Genomic DNA, 6009 nt, shown 5'->3' on the forward strand with positions numbered 1-6009 from the left:
CCTTTTTAAGCACTGCAGTTTGTTGGGAAACTGCAGTGTGGCTAGGCTGGGATTCACTCAACTCTCCATCCTTATTCTTGGGGTTTCTTTGATGTTCACCCCTTCCCTCACCTGACTTTCCCTCCTTCACACTCCCCTCTTTTGCTTTTGTGGATTTTTCAACTGGCATCTTTTGAGAGATGTCAGAGGGGGTTTTCTTTGATTTAGATTTGGAAATTGTAGAGGGTTTGGAGGCTTTGGTAGGCAACTGTTTGGTCATTGACATAGTTGTCATAGCTACTCCTGAAGTCAAAGGAAATATTGGAGGTTGGAATAGTTGTAAGGATAGATGAACTTACCTCACTTACCTGAGGTGCCTGCATTACAGGAAAATAGAACATTGGCACATCCCTGTGATGGTTGGCTCTGTTCAAATCTGTAATGAGTCTTCTCTCTTGAACCCAACAAACCAGTTTGTTATTTGGGTTCTCAAGCACAATTTCTTGACATAGGTGGTTAGCCAATAACATGAAAAATCTAGCATAATACACATTCTTACCTCTTTTAGCTAACTCACCTAGTTTAAAACCTAACTCAAACAAGACAAGGTCACTAAAATTATAAAATTTATTTGTAACTAGCATGTATAGCATGTTAAGCATGGAAATATTCACTGAATCAAAATTACTGACTTTTCCAGAGAAAACTTTAGTAACTACATCACACAAGAAACTCCACTCCTTCTTAAGACCCAATCTCCTAATATCACTTAATTTAGTGGTAGGAAGTGCATAATGCATGGAATTATGCATATTGATAATATCAGTGTCATTGTGTGGTGAAGTCACATTATTATCAGGAATTTTGAAACATGCTTTTATTACATCACTATTGATACATAACTCGTTACCTTTGATGGTTAGAGTGATGGTCTTGTCAGCAGAGTTGTAGATAGCAGTGGTCCACATCTCTTCAACAACTTCACAGAAGATTGTGGGTGACTCCAGCATGGCGTAATTTAGCTTGCAATTCTTCACAAAGTCCATCATCTTGTGATAGTCCTCTAATTGCTGAATACCCTTATTGACCAAAGCATTGAAGTTGTTCTTCTCATAAATGAACCCAGTTTGAGACATAATCTTTACTACAGGTGCCATTGTTAGAGAATGAAAGCTTGAAGAGAAAGAGAATATTTGCTTGAGAGAGAATGAAATAAAAGCAGTTGAATTTGAGAATGATAAAAGAAAACAATTGCTATGAAATAAGCTTTTATACTATCTCAAAAATAACTGATAAAAATAATAAAGTAAAGTAAATTAACCAATAGAAATTGCCTAAAATAGCCGTTTAAAAGTAAACTGTAAAAATTCCACCCATTATCCGTCGTGTAATGCTTACAAACTGTAAGTATACTCGATGGATAATGTTTAGGGAATTAACGGCTGAGAGTTAGACAATTCGACGGATGAGGGTAAACTGATATCCGTCGAGACATAAAGTATTCCAGAAAAATAATTGACTTTTATTAGCAAGTAGTATATCGACGGATGACTAAACTCGATGGATAAGGGTCATCCATCGAGATGCAAATTTTGACTTAGCCAAAATTTCATCCAAGACTTAAAAATCAACTAAATTTCTGGCTACATTACAACTTGCAAAATAACTCAGATAAATTTAAGAGTAATTAAGCATACCTAACTCACTTACCAACCTTGAAAAGGTGGATTCATCCAGTGGCTTGGTAAAGATATCTGCAAGTTGCTTTTCACTTGGAACAAAATATAATTCCACAGTACCATTCATCACATGTTCCCTTATGAAATGGTACTTGATGTCTATGTGCTTTGTCCTTGAATGTTGCACTGGATTTTCAGTGATGGCAATTGCACTTGTGTCATCACAGAAAATAGGAATCCTCTCAACTTGCAAACCATAGTCTAGCAATTGATTTTTCATCCATAAAATCTGTGCACAGCAACTGCCAGTAGCAATATATTCAGCTTCAGCTATAGAAGTAGAAACTGAATTTTGCTTTTTACTGAACCAGGACACAAGCTTGTTTCCTAGAAATTGACAAGTTCCTGTTGTGCTCTTTCTATCAATTCTACAACCTGCATAATCTGTATCTGAATAACCAGTTAGATCAAAACCAGAATCTCTAGGGTACCAAATGCCAAGTTTTGGTGTTCCCTTGAGATATCTGAAAATTCTCTTAATAGCTATCATGTGAGATTCTCTAGGATCAGCCTGAAATCTAGCACATAAATATGTAGCAAATATTATATCCGGCCTACTAGCTGTTAAGTACAGAAGTGAACCAACAATGCCTCTATAACTTGAAATATCCATAGACTTTTCAGTAGTGTTTAGTTCAAGCTTAGTTGCAGTGGCCATGGGAGTTTTTGCAGATGTGCAATCCATTAGATCAAACTTCTTTAAAAGATCAAAAATATATTTAGTTTGACTAATGAATATTCCATCACTAACTTGCTTAACTAGCAAACCAAGAAAGTAAGTTAGTTCTCCCATCATACTCATTTCATACTTACTTTGCATCAATTTGGCAAACTTTTTGCAAAGTTTCTCATCTGTAGAGCCAAAAATAATATCATCTACATAAATTTGAACAAGTATACTAGAGCCATTAACAATTCTGAAAAATAAAGTTTTATCTACAGTACCTCTTGTGAAATGATTTTCTAAAAGGAACTTTGATAAAGTATCATACCAGGCTCTAGGTGCTTGCTTCAGTCCATAAAGTGCTTTCAGAAGATAATAGACATATTCTGGAAAATTTGGATCTTTAAAACCAGGAGGTTGACTAACATACACTTCTTCCTCCAAATCTCCATTTAGAAAGGCACTTTTGACATCCATTTGATAGACCTTGAAATTGGCATGGGCTGCATAGGCTAAGAAGATTCTGATGGCTTCAAGTCTTGCAACAGGAGCAAAAGTTTCATCAAAATCTATTCCTTCTTGCTGACAATAACCCTTAGCAACCAATCTAACTTTATTCCTGATTATTATGTCATTTTCATCCATCTTGTTTGTGAATACCCACTTGGTGTCTATTGGATTCTTTCCTTTAGGCTTGGGTACCAGCTTCCATACATTATTCCTTTCAAATTGGTTTAGCTCCTCCTGCATAGCTAAAATCCAATCAGGATCCAACAAAGCTTCTTCTACCTTCTTTGGTTCTTCCTTTGACAGAAAGCTGTTGTATAGACATTCTTCCTGAGTTGTTCTTCTTGTTTGAACTCTAGAAGAAACATCACCAATGATAAGCTCAAAGGGGTGATCTTTTGTCCATTTCCTTTGTTGAGGTAGATTAGCTCTAGATGAAGAGGCCTCATGGTTGTCTTGATGTGTGATTGAGTTTTGATTGCTAGAAACTCCCCTTGAGTTTATGGATATTTGATTTGAGAAAGGGGAATTTTCTATAGGTGATCTGTCTTGACCTCCTGCTCCTTTTGATAACCCGGCGAATGGTGAATTTTGAGTACCGACGGATGAGGCAGGTTGTCTTCCGACGGATAACACAGATTGCCTTCCAACGGATGAAGCATTATGCAACTCGACGGATGTTGAGTTTTGTGCTTCATTGGTGGTAGATTTTCCTGCATTATCCTTAGACACTGTTTCTTGATCACTCTCATCATCACTTTCATCACTGACCATCTCAACATTGTCGAATTTGAGGCTCTCATGGTAATCTCCATCTTTCAGTCCTTCAATCTTTTTATCATCAAACACAACATGTATAGATTCCACAACAATGTTGGTTCTTAGATTGTAGACTCTATATGCTTTACCAACAGCATATCCAACAAAAATTCCTTCATCTGCTTTAGCATCAAACTTCCCATTTTGATCTGTTTGATTTCTCAGAATATAGCATTTACAGCCAAAGACATGAAGAAAGTTTAGAGTTGGCTTCTTATTCTTGAATAATTGATAAGGAGTCATGCATCTTGCTTGATTAATCAGAGAGATGTTCTGAGTGTAGCATGCAGTGTTTACAGCTTTAGCCCAGAAATATGTTGGTAATTTTGATTCTTCAAGCATTGTCCTTGCAGCTTCAATAAGTGATATGTTCTTCCTTTCCACTACTCCATTCTGTTGTGGAGTCCTTGCTGCTGAGAACTCATGTAAGATTCCATTTTCCTCACAAAATGCTCTCATGACATAGTTCTTGAACTCAGTTCCATTGTCACTCCTGATTATTCTAACTTTGAAATCAGGATGATTGTTAACTTGCCTTATGTGATTGATGATGATTTCACTAGCCTCATCGTTAGACTTTAGGAAATATGTCCAAGAGAACTTTGAAAAATCATCTACAATTACTAGGCAAAATCTTTTCTTTGAAATTGACAATATATTGACTGGTCCAAACAGATCCCTGTGAAGCAATTGCAGAGGCTCTTTAATTGCTGAATCAAGTTTCTTCCTGAATGATGCTTTGATCTGCTTCCCTTTTTGGAATGCATCACACAGTCCATCCTTTGTAAACTCCACTAGAGGAATGCCTCTTACTAGTTCTTTCTTTACCAGCTCATTCAATCTTTTTATCATCAAACACAACATGTATAGATTCCACAACAATGTTAGTTCTTAGATTGTAGACTCTATATGCTTTACCAACAGCTTATCCAACAAAAATTCCTTTATCTGCTTTAGCATCAAACTTCCCATTTTGATCAGTTTGATTTCTCAGGATATAGCATTTGCAGCCAAAGACATGAAGAAAGTTTAGAGTTGGCTTCTTGTTCTTGAATAATTGATAGGGAGTCATGCATCTTGCTTGATTAATCAGAGAAATGTTCTAAGTGTAGTATGCAGTATTTACAGCTTCAGCCCATAAATATGTTGGTAGTTTAGATTCTTCAAGCATTGTCCTTGCAGCTTCTATAAGTGATCTGTTCTTCCTTTCCACTACTCCATTCTGTTGTGGAGTCCTTACTGCTGAAAACTCATGCAGAATCCCATTTTCTTCACAAAATGCTCTCATGACAGAATTCTTGAACTCAGTTCCATTGTCACTTCTGATTCTTCTAACTTTGAAATCAGGATGATTGTTGACTTGCCTTATGTGATTGATGATGATTTCACTAGCCTCGTCTTTAGACTTTAGAAAATATGTCCAAGAGAACTTTGAGAAATCATCTACAATTACTAGGAAAAATCTTTTCCTTGAGATGGACAATACATTGACTGGTCCAAACAAATCCATGTTAAGCAGTTGCAAAGGCTCTTCAATTGCTGAATCAAGTTTCTTCCTGAATGATGCTTTAATCTGCTTCCCTTTTTGGCAGGCATCACACAGTCCATCCTTTGTAAACTCCACTAGAGGAATGCCTCTTACTAGTTCTTTCTTTACCAGCTCATTCATGGTCTTGAAGTTTAAATGGGATAGCTTCTTGTGCCATAGCCAACTTTCATCCTGACTTGCTTTACAGAGAAGGCAAGTTACAGATTCTGCTTTGGATGAGTTGAAATCAGCTAGATACACATTTCCTCTTCTCACACCAGTGAGAACCACTTTGTTGCTTTGATTATAAGTCAGAACACAGGATTCTTTGTTAAAGGTTACTGATTTGCTTTTGTCACAAAGCTGGTTGATACTCAACAGATTGTGTTTGAGACCATCCACTAAGGCAACCTCCTCAATGATGACGTTGTCCTTTGAAATCAAGCCATATCCCACAGTATAATCCTTGCTGTCATCTCCAAAAGTAATACTTGGGCCAGCTCTCTCCTTAAACTCTGTGAGCAGGGTAGAATCACCAGTCATGTGTCTTGAACAACCACTATCCAAGTACCAAATATTCCTTCTGTTTCCCTGATTGCTTGAGGAACTTGTATCCGTTTCATCAGACTTGGTCATTAGGGCTAGATTGACATAGCTGACATCTTCATCTTCATCTAAACCATCTGCTGACCAGTCATTATCTTGTGTAATAAAAGCCCTTTCCTTTTGTTTGAGTAGATCAAAGTATTTTTGCTTATAATCCACAGACTCAA

This window comes from Apium graveolens, chromosome 7, assembly GCF_009905375.1.
Source record: "Apium graveolens cultivar Ventura chromosome 7, ASM990537v1, whole genome shotgun sequence".
Lineage (NCBI taxonomy): Eukaryota > Viridiplantae > Streptophyta > Magnoliopsida > Apiales > Apiaceae > Apium > Apium graveolens.